Source organism: Pinus tabuliformis, chromosome 5_2 (genome assembly GCF_031772625.1).
Source record: "Pinus tabuliformis cultivar Carrire ecotype Pingquan chromosome 5_2, CPIR1, whole genome shotgun sequence".
Lineage (NCBI taxonomy): Eukaryota > Viridiplantae > Streptophyta > Pinopsida > Pinales > Pinaceae > Pinus > Pinus tabuliformis.
Window position 1 is genome coordinate 848,572,702 of NC_142306.1, and position 19,106 is coordinate 848,591,807.

At 40.2% G+C, this 19,106-nt stretch overlaps 1 pseudogene; it reads right to left on the minus strand.

Moving 5' to 3' along the window:
- Positions 1 to 3,046: 3,046 nt before the first annotated feature.
- LOC149161958 (uncharacterized) overlaps positions 3,047 to 19,106 on the minus strand; it is a 113,550-nt pseudogene continuing 97,490 nt past the window's right edge.

Consider the following 19,106-nt stretch of genomic DNA (forward strand, 5'->3'; position numbering starts at 1 on the left):
TCTCGAATAGTCCTACTAAAGAAAGCAATGGGTTGCTCAATTTGATCCCTCTTTTGCATGAATACTGTAGCCATGGTGTGCTCGGATGAAAATAAAAATATAAAGAAATCTTGAGTGTAATAAGGACTAATTAAGACTGGAGTTGTGGTCAAAGCAAACTTTACCAAATTAAATGACTTCATGGAATCCTCGGTCCATTTTACAATGCTGTCCTTCTTCAACATATTAGTCATTTCTCATAAATGTTCCACAAAGTTGGGTATAAATCTGTGTAAGAAATTCATCTTACCATTGAATGCCCAAATCTCCTTTTTGTTGCACGGAAAATCTATATGTTGAATTTCCTCCACTCTTGAAGGATCAATACAGATACTATCTTTAGAAATGAGATGACCAAGGAGCTTGCCCTCGTCCATGGAAAAAAGGGTTTTCTTCGGGTTGAGATAAATCCCAAACTTTCTACATCTCTGAAAGACAATCCTCAAGTGGTGCAAGTGTTCATCATCAGAACCAGAAAATACTGTTAAATCATCTAAATAAATAACTAAAAAAACATCATTCTCATTAGCAAAAGCGATTTCCATCGCTCGCCGAAAGGTGGCTCCAACATTCTTCAATCAGAAATGCATTTTAGCATACTAAAAAGTTCCCCAAAGTGTTGTGAAAGCAGTTTTGTCTTGGTCTTTTTCATGCACCAATATCTGATTATAGCCCGAGTGACCATCGAGTAGTGACATCCACGATGATCCAACTACTCTTTGCAGAATATGGTCCATCTTCGGAAGTGGATAGTTATCCTTTAAGGATACTTTGTTGAGGTTCCAGAAATCTATGCACAACCTTATTTCTCCAGTCTTCTTACGTACCAGGACTAAATTCGAAATCCAATAAGAAAATTTGATCGGAACAATGATGCCAGCTTTGAACAATCTATTTACCTCTTTTTTGATGGATGGAAGCAGCTTGGGATTGGTCCTTCTCAACTTCTATCTGAAAGGCTTCTAATCCAGCTTGATAGGAATAATATGTTGAATTATATCTTTGTCATACACCTTCAAATCTAAATAATCCCACGCAAACACATCAAAAAATTCAGAAAGTAATTTAACATACTGGGCCTTTACCTCGGGAGACAATGCTTTTGATAACTTTACAAGCTTGGGCTTGTCAGCTGTTCCAAGATTGACATCCTCAACTCCTTTATTGGTAGGCACCAAGCTCGGCTTTCTTGCCACATCATCCTGATCAAAAAGCTCCTCTAAAGGTATGAGACCTCTAGGAATAATATTATCTTTTAGCTGCAATACCTCCATCTGATTCACTTCAATCTCTTGTTCATCGGTATCATAATCATCATCTATGGAAGCATCCTTGAATTTTCCTTCATTCTGCAAAAAGGTATTGATTTCGTTATCATCCCAAAACACTTGCCAATACCTTAAATTATCCAGAATAGCATGCTGGTGTTTGACATGAATTTCAAACTTGTTGCTGGAGTTAATTGGGATCTTCAAATTGCTTGCACCAATGGCGAGTGAATCTGCAATAATGTTTTGAGTTCGAGGTACTACTGTCAAGGTATACTCAGGAAACATTCTCAAAATATCTAACACTGCATTTCTGTAGGCTCTCATTCGCCAATTCTTTGCTTGATACTCTCCCTTCACCTATTTGATTACGAGATCTGAATCACCATAGATAGAAATCCCTTTTGCATTCAACTTCTTCAAAATTTTAAGACTTGTAATCAAAGCTTCATACTCTGCTTCATTGTTAGAGCAATAAAAATCCAACTTGTAAGAACATACTCTAACATTACTTGGGACTTTGGTGGGCTGGAAAGCAGGGATGTGAATCCAAATTCCTATACCAGCACCATCCGTACCCACAACACCATCAAAATCCATGCTCCAAAGGCCTACTTCATCTTCTAAATGCTGAAATTTTGCTTCCTTCTCTACCTTACCTTGATTGATCACTTCATTTTTCTGCTTTTCACTAACCTTTTGCTGCCGGTATGTGGACTGCTCAGAGGAACTTGATATTTTTTATTTTTCTTGATCAATGACTTCCCTAAAATTCATTGAAATTTCTGGCACACTAACTACTTCTACAATATGAATATTTACATCATTTAATCCATTATCAGAGTACAAAACAAATGATTCTAAATCAGTATGTACAACATTTATTGGATGATTGAGTGGCTTCTCTTTGTTAGTGATCATGTACTTCATTTTCTTCTCCCTGTATAACTTTCTCAATTGGCTGAAAACAGGAATGGTAGCATAAGAGAAGTCAAGTTGTAAAGTGCCCTTAAGCTTAGCACCCCATGATCTAGACAAGAGCATACCGAATCGTGGTGGAATATCAACAACAACCACATCCATCAAAACGTTTTTGGCTGGGATCTGATCTAAAGACACTACCAAATCTTTAATAAGACCAATGAAACAAACTATACCAGAGTCAAAGGAGTACAAATCATGATATTTGCGGGTAATATCAAGGCCCAGCTTCTCCATAATGGCTTTAGGCATCAAATTATGAGAAGCTCTAGAATCAAACATGGCATTATGGAGAATGTACTCATGCAATCTAAGACTCAGATAAAATGGAGGGACTTCACTATCTTTAGACTGACCTTCTATGGCGGGACCTTCATGATGGTGATCTTCGACATTTACCATATCTGACAAAGGTCTATTTTCAAAATTATGGACACCTGGTGTTTATAATTTCTATTCTTTACGAGCTTAGTCAAGGGAATGGACACTTTTAATTTAGCAATTTCATTTTCTAAATTAAAAGATGAAACTTTTTCTACCTCTTTGACGGGGAGGTCCTTCTTCTCTATTTGCTCTTTCACTGCACTTTGCTGATTATTCTTCTCATTTGCAATGTTATTTGTTGATGGTACTTTGCTGGAAGTCGGATCAGTAGGCTCTTTCCCTTTCTTCTGAATGTTTGAGGAGTCATTCTTTGATTGCAACTCTTTTCTTTTCTGAATGGGATTGATTGGCACATCTCTGCTCCTCAAATAATATTACTTTTGCTGTGCTGTCAAAGTGTTCATATAACCTCGCTGATAATCATCAGACTCAGCCTCCAAAACTGCATCATTTGCTAATATGTAATCTTCATCCCTTTGGGTGTCTGGAACCTCTGCATATTCTTCATCTTCTGTCAGAAAAATGGGCATACCATCGGCAATGAAGAAATGGTTTGCTTCAACTACCGGATCATCATCATCATCTTTTTCCATTCCCTGAACATAATTCTGCTGCAAAGGAGTTCTGATCTGCTGTTGTTGTGCTGGTTGGTCTGGTGCCTTTTGTTCCCTCTGCTTGATTCGGAATTGGGGTTGTTGCTGTCCTCTAAAATTTGGGTTCCTGATTTGTGGTTCAGATCTATCTGTAATGGTCAGTTGGTCAACCATCTTCTCCACTATTCAGATCAAAGTATCCATCTTAGCATCTGAAGAAGATGCTTCCTCTTTTATGGTCACTCTCTTTTCAGATCTCATCCTTGCTCTTTTGGCCAACAGATTTGCTTCTACACTTACAACATTCTTCTGCATATCTTCAAGTGTGGTAGGATCTCTTTCTCGTAACTGATATGCCATATCAGCATCGAAACCATCTGGAAACTTGAGCAAGGCTAACCCCTCTGGTGGTTTAATGTTAGCCGGAATAGCATTATATACTGCATTAAACCTCACACAATAATCTTGCACACTTTCACCAACATTCCTTTTAATATTTTCATACTCAAACAAAATTTGGAGTGGGTTCTTCTTTACCTCCCACCGGTCTAGGAATTGTCTATGCAGAACCGAAAGTGTTGATAGAGGCTGCTGGTAAAGCTTTGAACCATTTTCGAACTTCACCTCCAAAGCTTTGGACAAACAATCTCATAGTCACATTTTCTACCTCTACCTCATGAAGGTCAAAGAAGTCATTCATTCTATCAACATGTTGCTGCGCTGTAATACTTTGAGTGGCATCAAAAAGAGGTATTTTACTTTGGTAATCAGTGGGCATATCATCAAGATTCTAAGGTAAGACAAGGGGTGCATACCGTGCAGCCATGACTCGAGGTGGGGGAGGTGGATTTAAAGCAAGATTTGTGGTACTTGATGTATTCAATGGAGCAGTAACAATAGGAGGATTAACAATCTGCAAAGATGAAAGCAATGGGTAGGGGATTGTTTGAGTTGCAGTAGATGTAAAAGAGGTACTTCGAAAATCAAAGGATGGCCTATGTTTCACCCAAGTGTCTATGCTTGAAACAAGATTTTGTAACTGATCAAGAGCATGGATAATCTGTGATCCTGATTTACTTTGGGTAAACAAATCTTCAACAGGGTTTTCAAGAGATATTGAAGAGTCAAAAACTATGTGATCAAGCCAACTCAAAGACTTACTTTGAAACAAACTTTGCTCAAAATTTATATCAAATTCAAGATCCTGCAGAGTATCTAACCTGTCTGGGAGTGAGTAGAAACGAGGAATAGAAACTTCACTTGATTGTTCAGTCAATTTTTCTTCAGCAGCACTGAATTTCTCTATAGGTTTCCAATGTTTCTTCCCAATCTTGTGAGGATCATCGACAATGACTGGTGGATTCGGATCTGGATTGGATCTGGTGTATCTTCTTGAAGCCAGTATGCTCAACTTTTGAAGTTTTTCTATATTGCTTTACAACTTTCCTATTTCAGCCTAGAAATTCTAAAACTCATCATCTGAAGTTCAAGAATTTAAATGAAATATACTACTGGGGTGATTTTTCTCTCGTTTCCCTAGTATGGTCACCACTATGTTATCACCTAGATTTACCTCAGGCTGAAGGGAGGCAACTTCCAGGGTAACCACAAACCAAGCTTAGCCTTGTAGCTAGCCCTACAAGGCCGGGAGAGGGCTCTCTCCTTTAGAATCTTAGTCGAGATGACTAGATTAGGTAAAGGATTTTAGGCTAGGTATAGTAGCTTGAAAGGTTTTGATTGAATTTGTTGGTGTTTTGCTGGATCAGATGGAGCTGGGTAGTTTAGGTCTGGGAAATTAGGTTAGAAATGTAAGGTGTTCTATGGGGTAAGGTAGGCATAGGCATTTATCACTTTAGGCTTAATGGTGTGAGGTGTTTAAGACTGATGAGGAGTTGAGGAGGGCATGTAACAATCATGGATCCTTCTCAAACAGTAGAAAACATGAAATATTGAATGATTTCCCAAGGTAGAGCACTGTTACAATGGATTCTACCTATCTAACTTGATAAAATTCAATAAGAAGTAATGAAATGGATGATGGCATACATAAAACATGTAAACAAATGATTACAAAAGAATAAATTGTGCTAAAACTCCATACCACAAGGATCCCATAAAAATAGCTGCAAATCCTATTAATCTCCTTGCCAAACTACTTACAATGATGTACAATCAAGCTCTAAGCATCCAAGTGAGTCCAACCCTTACAAATGACTAAGAAAATACATGATATAGACATTAGAATCACTCATCCTAGCCATCATGGGTCGAATACATGAGAATAAGGGTTGTTTCAACAAATCCTAAACAGGGAACTGAATTCTAGGCTACCTAACAACTTGCCTCTAAAAGAGGGGAAATTGATTCATTGCCCTCAAAACAACCTTTAATCTAATGAATCTACCATCTGCAACTGTTTAACCATCATATTTACAAGCCATGACATCAATTACAATAGTAAATCATCCACCATGAGAGATAAATCATGATCATAGTTGAAAACTGGCAAAATAGGCATCCTGAGCAAAATTTGCTCTACGTGCAGTGCCACTGGCTCAACGCGTAGCGCCAATTTCAGGCTACTTTTGGAGGCCTTCCCGTCATCCAAATTGAGCCCATGATAGCTCTTTGGAAACATCCTCAAGTCTATTTTCTGGAACACCTATAATTTCTGCATTTGGAGCTAATTTGACCCCTCAAGACTAAATTCTCCCAAGCCTGCTTCTGTGTGTCCAAAAAGTGGCAGAAAGGTCAGTTTTGGAGTGTTTTTGGACCTTCACGTGGACTAATTTTTCTCCAAAAATTTTGAAAATTTCTAGGGTGCATGTCCTCACTGCCCTGAATCAAAAAATGTAAGCCATTCCTCCATTGGATGCCCCTAGGAAAAGCACAACGCCGGTGGCACTGTGCTTCTGGGTAGTTTTTCTATGTATTGAATTTCAAAATTTACAAAATGACAAAATTTGCTTAAAAATTGCCCAAAATTGGTGTGAAGCACCACCATCATGTGCTTTGATTGGCCAAGGAAGCCTCAACCAACATTTTAAGTCTATCCTCCTCTTTCTTGCCATTCAAGGCCCACCTTAACCTAGCTTTCAGCTTCTTGATTCTTATGTTGCAAATCTTATTGCGGGTCCTGTAGTGATAAGCCATGTGTCTAAGCATCTGGTTGTCCCTGTTGGCCTTCTTTAATAGCTCCTCAAGGTGTAGGTTGACTCTCTCAAGCCAAGTCTCCCTATCATTTTCAATCTCCTGCTCAATAGGGGTCAAAGTGATTTGTGCCTCTTTGCCACTTTGTCGTTTCATCTTGAGCATTTCTAGCTCCATGAGGACTTGTTTGTCACTCAATTGCTTGTTTTCTTGCTCCAAATATGTGATGACATATTTGGCCCTCTCCAAATTGTCCGCCAAAGCTTGCACTTGAGCTTCCCTTTCCCGTATGATGATGTCTTTGATGGTTTCTTGATCTTGAGTCTCTAAATCAATGGTCTGAGTATCATGCTGCTCAAACTCATCATGCTCTGCTAGATCAAAGTCTCTTTCCTCCTCATCATCAAGGTCTTCCTCTTGCACCTTTTCCTTCCCTTTGTGCAGCTGTTTTACCTGTACCTGCTGTGTCGATGAAGAAGGCAAAGCCCCTTCCACATCTTGTGGAGTTAGCATTTGCCTATGGGCTGATGAAGAAGGCAAGGTCCCTTCCACATCCCGTGGAGCAAACACTTGCCTAGAAGCTACAAAAAATCTCCTTGTGCCTCTCTGATATGTCAAGTAAACTGGAACCTCAGTAGTTCTTGTCTCCTTGATCTCTTTCCCCGTTTCCACATGACTAGAAGGCCCACCTGTTTCTTGAAACACTGATGGAGGAATCCAGGGACCCCTAAACATGCCATGAGCAATAAATGTCTCCCAAGGGATGTTGAGGAGACTAAGATGATGAAGAAAAATAATTTTGATCAAGGAGTAGTGATAGATGTTGCTCATCTGCTGAGGGTATGGCTTCTTCTGCACAAGGTAAGCCATTTTATCAATGTTTCTGAACAAAAAGTATGGGAGGTTTAACATCTTCACCCTAGTAAAATGCATGAGGAGCCTGATGTGATAAGTGTATAGCCTAGAGAATCTGCCCTCAAAAGTGAAATATTTGATGATGATTCTCATCAAGGGGACATACTTTTTTTCAAGAAATTTGAAAGGAAAAAGCCTCTTCACTTGATTTCTATACTGAGGTTTAATGTAAGGCTCATAATAATGTTCATCAAGATCTTGGGCCTTATACCACTTCTCACCAACATTTTGGAATCCTGGTGGCATCTGAAATGATAGATGGTGACACTGTGAAAATTACCCCAGCAAGAGTCACTTTGTTGTTTTGAAGATGAGCTACAAAGAGTCTAGTGAGCTCTGTGTGAAATTTTACTCTCTCCACTTGTTCACAAAACTCATAGCATCCCTGATATCTAAAACATGAAACAACCAACAGAGAAGCCTGTAGTTACCTTAAGTTCGTTGGCTCTTCTCTTGTGATCTTGCCTCCCTTATGAGGTTTTTTGTGCTGCCTGTCTCTATCTGCTGAACTGTCACTAGCTATGTTTTCCTCTTCATATTCATGATCTTCTCTATCCATGTTTACAAGATTGTTTGGTTGCACACCTTTAGAAAGGGTTGAAGGGAATGAGTGGGAGTCTTTAGGATTGTAGGGATGTGTTTAGGGTAGATTTAGACAAAATATGAATTATGAATTAGTGAGGGAAAGGTTTTTTACGATGAGGGATATAATGAGGGGATATGGATGAGGGGACAGGTAATGATGTAAAGAGGGCTTTTAGTTCTAGTGATGGGTGATGGGAAACAAAGCATTTAGGGTTTTGTAGAGGAAACTAGGGTTTGATTTTAATCATGAAGAAAAATGTTTATGACTTTCATGTGCAAGCTAAAGATGAAGTAGAGAAGAGTAACTTACTTGTAAAGAGGAAGAGAGCAGAGAATTTGGTGATTTTTTGGTATTATGGATGATTTGGAGGCTTGCTACTCAACGCGTAGCGCCTTTGCCCAGTTGTGCAGCGCACTGCTCCATGCGTAGCGCCTCGTCTCCTATGTGCAGTGCCTACCTATTTTCTCCAGAAGCGCAGCGCCTTACTCCCTACACGCAACACCTATTTTCTTCTGCCCAAACTCACTTGAATTTCACCTTTTGCTCTTACCTTTGGACTTCTTTGCTTGCAAGATGAGCAAAATGACTTAGAAAATGGAATGTGAGGGTTTATATATGAGTACAAATTTGATTTTTCACTTTAGAAAAACCCACTTTCAAATGTTCCTTGTCTTTTTCAAAACTCTGTTTTTTAATGCCTTTTCTCATTTTGTCTTTGCAGGTGGATCAATGCTCATGCTGACTTGATTTTTGCAGTGCTTTTTGTTAGGCAGTAGGAACAGATACTTAGGAGCAGCTGGGAACCATTATTACATATAGAAACTTAAAATTACATAAGAAATATAAATAAAATCAAAATACTCTGTTTTCACCTCAAAACATGTTTTGAGGTGAAAATTACATTAAGCTTTAAAAAATAACATTTTTAGTAAACTTATGACTTCCAAGCTACCATGCTTGAATTATTTATCATCCTCATGTCTTTGCTGACCATTATTGTTATTTTAACATCAGATTTTGACTTTGGTGGAACCCTAAAACCTAATGAAACCAAACCCTATGACCTAATGAAATGGACTGCAGATTGAAGATCAACAAGTATAGTCTATGAGGGAGGAACTGAAGAGAAAACAACCATCAGTGGATCCATATATCATGACCTAATGGAGTGATGAAAATTTATAGTATGGGACTCCTACTATGAAAATGCAAAAGAGCAGATTTTTTATCCCTGATGGAAGTATGAAAAGACTGACACTAACAATAGGTATCATACAGCCTTCAGGAGATACTAGCAATACTCCTAGCCCATTTCCTTCTTTCTCCTCCATCGAAATACAATTTCTAGACTTTGCTGTCACTTGCAGGCTATTGTTCCAACGGCTAGGTTAAGTGAACTGATATTTCCTCCGTAACAACCTCATCTTCTTCTAAAAATAATCAGGATATATCACTTTCTTTTCCACATACTGGAGAGTTCCTTGAGCCTTTAGCTGAAGTGACAATTTAAAAAAATATGGATTCTCTATATAACCTTGTTTTTTCTCCTCCACAGGTTGGAATGGTGGCATAAGTGAGGTCCAACTTAATTGAGCCCCCCACCTTAGAACCCCAAGATCTTGATAGTGGCATGTCAAAATGAGGAGGTATATCAGCCACTACTTTATCCATTACCACACTTTTTTCTGGAATTTGGGCCAAGTTCACCACCATGTCTTTAATCATTCCCAGGAATTTTACTCTCTTAGAGTCAAAAGAGTACAAATCCATAAGGCCTAGTGACCTGTAACCCAATTTGTTCCATAACTTCCAATGGCATGAGATTATGAGAGGCTCCAGAATCTAGCATGCAATTGTTCTGAAGAAGATCATGGATGCCAAGAGTCACATAGATAGGCATACTAGAAGGATCAAGCTCTTCCACATGTGGCCCAAAAACTACCATTGGCCTCTCCTCCTAAAGATTTAGAGAATCATGAGTGGGTGAGGAGACTGATGGATGCATGTTTTGAGATACCTGAGCTGTATAGGTAGGATTCTTTAGAAGCTAAGTGAGTGGGACAAAAATCTTCACCTTTTCAAGCTCCCTTTGAAGATTAAATGTAGATGGGGTATTCTCCGTACCCCTTGATTATTCTTCAACTTCATTACCATCAACACTTTTATGCAAAAAAGGTGCCTCCTTTGTTGCATGTCCCTCTTCTCTATTTATTTCCTTGTTCAAAGGGACTTTTATCCTGGCATGGTCAGGATTAAATTTACCCTTTCCTTTGTTTGGCAAAGGGGGAATAATTTGGGGAACATTTTATTATTGTTATTCTGGTTCCCTGGACCTCTTTCTGGAAGACTTTAGATCATACTTGTGATGTAGTTGTGCTTGCATAAAATCAACAAACTGTTTGTAATAATAATCCATGTCTTCATCCTCTATTTTTGTTTCTCAATTATGGTTGGCCTCCTGGTGAGCCACGTCTTCCTGTTCCTCCTCACGGAAAGCATAATATAAGTTCACTTTTATATCTTGTGTATCTATCCATTGTTCATCTGGATCCTATTCTAAATATAGAGGATGTGGGATTTGATCTGGTTGTTATTTTCTCTCCCTTTACAACATCTATAAAGGAGGCCTCCTATACTATGGGTTATACCCCCGATTATTTCCTTGAGGGTTCTGCTTGGAGATATTTCTATTCTCGATTTCTAGTTTTCCAACCTTTTGTGAAAAACCCCTGATGAGTTTATCCATCTCTTCCAGCTTTGAACCTGATACTTGTCTTTATTTTCCTAAGGAAGAAGTTTCTTCTTTGCCTCTTCTTCTTACAATGTTTTTTTGCTTTCCACCCATCTTTCTAGCTGAAGGCAAAATTGGATTCTACTTCTAGAGCATCGACTTGAAGCCGATCTGAAGTAAGAGACTTCATTTCTCTCAAAACAAATCCAAATTTAGGCTCAAGAGCTCCCAAGTGAGTCACATGAGTAGTAGCTAGAGGGGGCTTTATTTCAGTAGGCAGGTTATTGTATTACTTGTTGAACCTCTTATTGAATTCATATATGTATTCTTTTGGCTTCTTTCTGATAACATTGAAATATGTAAGGAGGTAATCATGATTTCTCTTTTCACCCCACTTTTATGTAAATGAGGTTTCAATCTCCTCCCAAGTGGTGATGGAGGCATATGGTAAGGTTTTAAACCACTTTCTGGCCTATCCATCAAGAGAATGTACAAAAAGTCTAAGTACTACATCCAGTTGTTCTACATTGAAATTATCAGCAAAGGCACAAAAAGCTTCAAGGTGTTTCTGAGAAGTATTCACATTTTCTCCATTGAACCTTGGAAACAACTTCAAATAGTCTTGTGGCAAAGGATTCAGGGGTTGTGGTAAGTCAAGAGGAACATACTTATTCAACAAAAAATCTGGGAAAAACATCTGAAATAAGGGAGGAGGATTGGGATTTTCTTGAGGGACTTGGGTCAAGGCCACAAGGTTTTGAGTAGATGGGTTGGAAACTGGGTATGTCAAGATCTTAGGAGCCAACCTTGAGAGATGCACAACAGTAGGCTGAGAACTGGAAGGGGAAGTTACAAAGGCTGGTGAGATTGTAGCACAGGAAGATGGGGTTTTCTCTTTCCAATTTATCTTGGAAATCATCTTTTCAAGGTCATATACAAATGGAGCCTTCTTCTGAGACGTGTTTGACCAAGTGTGAGGCCTTTTAGATGCCAAGATGATGAATACTGAGTAGAGTGTAGCGGAGTCGCCAAGGTGAAGTGAGTGCAACAAAAAAATCTTCGTTCACCTATCAAGAGAGTGTTTAGCTTGTTGTATCCCAGGGGAAAATTCCTTCAATAAGTCCCTAGAAATGGCGCCAGAAGATGTTGTGCCTAAAACTTGCATATGCAACACAAATGAAACATGATACCGAGAAAGCCCCCTAGAGATAGCCTTGGATTGCTAACAAGACCAGTGCCTAGGGTCATCCAGATCAGTGTGTCTCAAATGATTTTTGGATAACAAGAGACAACACTTATGTTTCAAACAATGAACAAGAGGGAGTAGTTCTTCTTCCCAAAGATGTAAGCCAATGATGTAAGCCTTGATACACAGAAGTAGATTCTAGAAATAAAATAAGACAGTGGAGGCCTTGCCCTTCATAACTTCACAGGCAGATCAGATTTGTTCTAAATTAAATGATAACAAATAAAGAGAGGAAAGCAAGTCATAATTCTAGAGATCACAACACCAAGGAATTCATCTACAAAGTATGATCCTGAAGCCATAAAGCTAATCTATTTCTGAGTTTAAAAAGGAGTCTTAAACAAACAATAGAAGAAAGATGAATTTTCATCATACAATGTTGTAAATGTAATTTTGAATCCTCACACACTAATGCGCATTTAAATAAACACAAATGAATCTGCAGGAGAATTAAAAGACATTACAATGATTTATTGATGCATGAATAGGAGGACTGATAGACAAACAAACAAGCAATTGTACATGACTAACAAGTTGCAAAGCTCAGAAGGAGGAATCACCAGTAATATGTGGTATTATGAAGGTCTATAACTATCATAGGAATTACATAATCGACCCTTTTCTCTCAGGATTTTTGAACCCTTTTACAATATCAGGACCCCCTATTTATAAGAAGGGGATGACCAAGACATTAATGATTTTTACAGGAGCATTCATGGGCTGAGGGATTCTTTTTCAAATCAGGTTGCCTTCTCGGCCGAGGAAGGGGATCATCTTCAAGTTGCGCTACCTCTTAGAACTCTTAAACACGATATGGAAATATTTGTAGTAAATGAGCAGAGAGGATAATCCCAGGGAGAAGGAGGAGGTGTCAGAACATCCTTTATTGTGAAAAAATCTTGTGAAGGCCACATACTTCTACAATGGGTGATTTTGAGGTAGTTGATGTGAAAACAGACTGACATAGTCACTTCATATGTCTAGCCTGAATAAATTGATTGCTGAATTCAAATCCTGGCTTCTGCCCCTTCAAACTTCGAAACAGCTTTGTTTTCCTGTTTTTTGGTGGTGGGTGGGGTTTCTTTCACTTCAGCATTTAAGTATTCTGAAGAGCAAGCATGAGCCTTTATTTCAATACAAATATCCCTTTATGGTGATTTAGGCAGATGCGAAATGTTATGAAATGCAGCCTATAATTTATTTCATTCGGGACAAAACTTGCATATCGCAATCGGTGCTTCTCCATTGTCTCACCCTTTTTAACTTTTGGGTTATTACGATCGTCGATCACCGATAATACAAAGGCCCTTCACCTGAAGGCTTCATGAACTATAGTTTATAGTTTATCCATCTAGGCTATGTTATCGCATCGCAACCTCGCCGATAATACTAAGACCCAAGTACGCCGATCACCGATAGCTTGGCGACGTCATTGCTGAAGTCATCATGACATCATCATTACCACATGTCACCGTGCGAGTGGTGCCATATGGCACCCGAAAATAGGCCAATTTGCCCCTTGAAAAGGCCAAAAATGAGTGACACATGTCCCCTTGCCACATAATCACTACCATCATCAACCACATCAGCTCTGAGAACTGATAAGAAGTCACCAGGTGGCCCCCTGCAGGAGAGAGAAAAATGCTTGCCGAGGCCTTGTTTTTCTATGTTTTTATTTGTATTTCGGAAATCCACCTCCCCCAGAGAGTTTGGTTTATATACCACAATCAGCCTTCACCTCTGTCGATAATCCTTAAGGGAGGATCCCTTGGACTTTGCCGATTGTGATATGGGCATGTGCCGTGATTTGCCGATGTCGATGTCTATATCCCCTGGGCCCGCTGATTGGCTGATATCTTTGTCTTCATGCGATGTGATAATTCCTCTAGGCCTAATTTCGATTTTATTCGAACACTTAACCATTTTTACCCTTTTCATGCTTTCAAGGGTTTTTCAAAGGGATAGTTAAACTAAGTGCAACTTTTGATCGAGGATCCTTTTCTGAATTTCTTTATACCACCGGAAAGCTCTTTCCAAGAATTATGCAATGGGGAAGGTTCCATCAATATCTGGTGACTTCCATGAATCAGAAAATGGCCTTTTCTTCCCTTCTATCCTGCATCCCAGACCACTAACCCTCATCAAGACACTGAGTGAGTTGTGAATACAACACCAAGCTCACTAAGTCCACAACTTTCCACCCCCAGATTGATGGCAAAATAGAGGTCATCAACATGATGATCATACACATTCTATGTATGTACAACTCAAAGAATCCATGCACATGGGATGAAAGCCTCCCTTATGTACAACACAATTACAATAGAGCTCTCCATAGTTCAACTAGCCACAACCCATTTCAGGTGGGGTTGGGATTCCAACCACAATGTCCCATTGATGTGACCATACCATTTTTAGCTACTCAGGTAGAGTCGACTCATGTCTAGTCTGAAGCTGACAAGGCTAACAACCTCATTGAGCACATTCAACACATCTACCAGTAGTTCTATGACATATTGGACAAAACTAATGCTAAGTACAAGTAGTGCCATGATCAACATCGAGTGCCACACAAGTTCCAGGTGGGCGACAAAGTTTGGTTACATTTGCAAAAGGAGCGCCTTGTTCGTCCCTACCGCAAACTCCATCCACTCTGATATGGGCCTTACACCATCACTAAGGCTGTAGGGGAAAATTCTTTCGAGATCAGTGTCCCATAATTCCTTGGCTTGCACCTAGTTTTCAATGTGGACCACCTTCGACCATACCTTCCACCATTACTAAACACATCAAACATTGCAGAACAACTCACACCAACAAAGTTAAACCTAGACTGCATGGAACATGCCATAGCTAATCGGATCATGGACACATAATCAAGAACACTTGCCAACAAAAGGTCCAACTGTATTGGGTTATCAAAATTGGCCAACTCCTGCACCAAGGCAAGTGGCTCACCAGGGACCAAGTTCAAGAGAAGTTTCCCCATCTCATGGAGGCACTCAACGGAATGTGGACCATTTCTTCCTAAGGGGGGAGGAATGATCCAGGTGGATATTGGTGGCTACCCACTTCCACTTGGACACCCAACACTGTCTCTTCCAGTTTTTCAATTCCCTTAATTGTAGCACAATTTACTATTTTTGGCATTTTTTCGGGTTGTGAACTTCTAGAGCCGTTTTGAGGCCCTAAACGACGTTTTTAGGGAAAGTGGATAGATCAGAAAAGTCCCAATCTTAATTTCACACTTATGTTTATCATTCTCTTCGAGTCTCTTTGAGATCTTCAAAATGAGGTTTTATGTTAGCCAAACAGAGATCGTATGCCAAAGCTACCACCCTGGGAAGTTGATGTACCAATTTACACAAATGGGGCCCACAGTTTTGGCATTTCATCTCCTAGGGTTAGGTTTTGGGATGTTAGGGTTTTCCATTGTTTCTCAATAATAAATAGGCTTTTGAGCCTCACTGTAACACAATTCAGAGGCATGTAGCCACCACATCTCTTCTCAGAGACAAGCTACCATCGCCCGAGCTAGTTTATTCTTATTCCTATATGTAAGTATATTTCAATTCTTTGATATTAATGAAACGAAGTTTTATTTATAATGCATATCCGTATATATGGGTATTTTTGTATTTTGTTGCATTCCTGCATAAATCTAGATCAGTGGTATAAGAGCAGTCTTCTCTTTCTCTGTTTTTCTTTGCATGTTCCCAACAAGCTTAGGGTATAAGGAGTTAGGGCTTGATCTGGTTGAACCTTTGCAAGACCAGCTTCGCAAAACCCGATGGATTCCCATGGCAGAAGAAAAGAAAGATGTGGGGGCAGGAGATCCTTTCAAAATACTGCTCAAGGAAGCCCTCGAGCGACAAAGGAACGCGATGTTGGAAAATTTTTCCCAGATCCTTCGACGGCTACCCACAAGCGACAGATCTTAATCTAGCAGCCACTCTGGAGGAGCCACTCCTTTTAAGGTACACGTTAACTTTGGTATTTCCATATTTGAAGGACAGATAGATGTAGATGACATAGATAAATGGTTAAATCTGTTGGAAGGGTATTTTTCAGTTCATGACTTTTCCAATTGGGAAAAAAATATTTTTGCACTTCTTAAAGCCGCCCCACATTTCAAGGACTGGTGGGAAACCTACTATGAACAAAAGGATGAGAGGGAATCCTCACTGTTTTTAGGTGTGTCCACTTGGAATTCTTTCCGAGACGCCATCAAGGAACAATATTACCTCATCAGGAGCTATGGAGATAAATGCATAAAGTGGATCACGTTATGGCAGGGAAGGGACCAAGATGTGCCAGGGTTTACAAATTTTTTCCATACCCTTCACACGAAGATGAATATCAATGATTTTGAGCGGAATTTGGTACTCAAGTACTGTGGCTTTCTACACTTGTACATCCCGGATGAGATGGATTTCTTCGACATCTTCTTTCTCGGCACGACGTACCGATACGCTGTCAAGATTGAGCATAAGTTTAAACAAAAGAAGTGAGACTTTGGATATGTGAATCTAAAGTAAGGAAAAGGTGCCCCCAAACCACAGAGAAAGGGAAAAAGCCAAGGCAGGGTGACCCAGGACAACTTGTGGAAGCCGCAAGCAAAGAAGAACACCACGAAGACAAAGAAGGACATGAGAAAATGGTGTGAGTTCCATAAGAGCTCCACTCACAATGCTCTGACTCTGAGTCAGAACCCAACAAGGGGAATGATAAAGGGAATCAGATCATTGACGCGGAACACAGTGCCACCATGGCCACCACTAGGATCCAGAAGAATGAGCTTGAAGATCCAGAGGAGGGGGTATGCCTCTTCCACTCACAAATGTGGGTGAAGGGTTCTCCACTGCAGTTCATTTTCGACAATGGGAGCCAAAAGAACCTCATTTAAGAAGACGTCATGAAGTGGATGGGCCTATCGACTACAATACATCCATAGCCGTACACCATCGGGTGGCTTCACCAAGGACGAGATCTCTGCGTAAGCTAGTAGTGTCACCTTCCCTATAACATCAAGCCCTTCATAGATGAGGTACTATGTGATGTTTCTCCAATTGAAGTTTGTGATGTATTATTAGGACAACCATACTTGTGTAAGAGACATGATGTATATGATTCTAGACCTTACTCCGTGATTATTACTTTGGGCGATAAGTTGTATAGGATATCGTAGGTAGCCCCACCTACCACCATCTCTTTGATCACTACAAAGAAATGTAGTAAGATCATTTCCCAAACTAGGAAATTTGTTTTCCTTATGATTCACCCTCAGGGCAAGAAGAAGGTTGTGGCCACGGCTTCCAGACAGGGCTCCTCCGCACAACAACAGTAGATGGACAAGATCGTGGAGGAGTACAAGGACATTTTCACCTCACCTATAAGGGTACCTATGCACTATCAGGTCAAGCACTCCATCGATCTGACCTTGGGCGTGCCGCTACCCAATGGACTGATCTATTGACGCTTTGTTCTAGAGAATGATGAGATCAAGAGTTAGATTCAAGAGTTGTTACAGAAAGGGAAAATAAAGCCAAGCTCATCACCCTGTGGGAGCCCGATTGTATTGCTACAAAATAAGGATGGGACCTGGAGACTCTATATTGACTATCGAGTGCTGAACAAGATCACTGTCTAGAACAGGTACTCAATCCCACAGAGTGATGACCTTCTGGATTAGCTAAAGGGGGCCAAATATTTCAGCAAAGATTGACTTAAAGTCCAGTTTTCACCAGGTGCCTATCGAACTCTCTAATGTGTGGAAGACTACCTTAAAATCCAAGGAAGGCCTTTTCAAATGGTTGGTCATGCCTTTTAGGTTGACGAGTGACACCGCAATCATCATGAGATTGATGGAAGACATATTGCAACCCTTCACTAATGCATTCGTGTTGGTGTATTTAGATGACATCTTGATCTACAACAAGACTTGGGAAGAGCACCTCCACCATATTTGACACGTCCTTCAAACCCTACGACAACACAAGATGTGTGCCAATTAGGATAAATGCACTTTTGGCATGACCCAGGTTCAATATGTAGGGTACATCATTGATGAACATGGTGTGCATGTGTACCCCGCCAAGATACAAGTCATTCGGGATTGGCCAGCCCCAACCACTCTAACAGAGCTCCGCAACTTTCTATGCCTTGCCAATTTCTATTGTAGGTTCATGTTGGGGTTCTCTCATATCACTTGGCCTTTAAGTCAAGTCACCAAGGGTAGAGCGAAATAAAAGTTCTTTTGGTCTAAATCCCACCAGAAGGCTTTTGCTGAGTTGAAGCATCGCCTCTGCTCTACACCAGTGATCATATTACCAGACCTGCAACAACCATTTGAGATCGAGACAGATTCCTCCAACTATGTTATTGGTGTGGTTCTTACTTAACAGGGGCATTCAATGGCATATCATAGTGAGACACTTTTAGACGCAGTCCAAAAGTATCCCACCTCTAACAAAGAGATGTATTTCATTATGCAGGCATGTCGACAATGGAAGCATTACATTCTGGGGAAGGAAACAGTCATCCACAAAAACTACCAACCCCTGCATTTCATACAGACACAAGGGAAGTTGCAGAATGATCGCCATCAGAAACGGTCCACATACCTGCAACAGTTCCATTTGTACATTAAGTACAAGAAGGGAAGCACCAACAATTTTGCAGACTTCCCCAACCGACTACCGGTCATGGTGCTGACCACTGTGCTCGACTCTTGTGAGAACGAGACTGCAAGGTGGCCACATCTTTACAAGAGCAATCCAGAATTTGGCAAAACATACCAGACACTCTTGCAAGGTAAGCAAGTTCCAAATTTTCACCTCCAGGATGCACTGCTATGCCACTTGGGACACATTTGTGTTCCTTTGAGTGAGCTTGCCAAGATGATTTGGGAGACGCACTACTGTCGGGTCACTGGACATTTTGGGGGAGAGAAAATAGTTGCAGTACAACAAAAGTATTTTTATTGGCCAAACCTTCGACGGGATGTTGGGAAGTACATCATATCCTGCACTTCCTGTGCCATTACCAAACCAGCCATCAAGAAGCAAGGCCTATATACTCCTCTACCTACTCCTAGTTGACCTTGGGAATCCATCTCCATGGATTACATGTCGGTTCTTCCTTCTACTAAGCATGACAATGATTGCGTTTTCATGGTCATTGACAGATTCTCTAAGATGGCCATTCCAGTGGC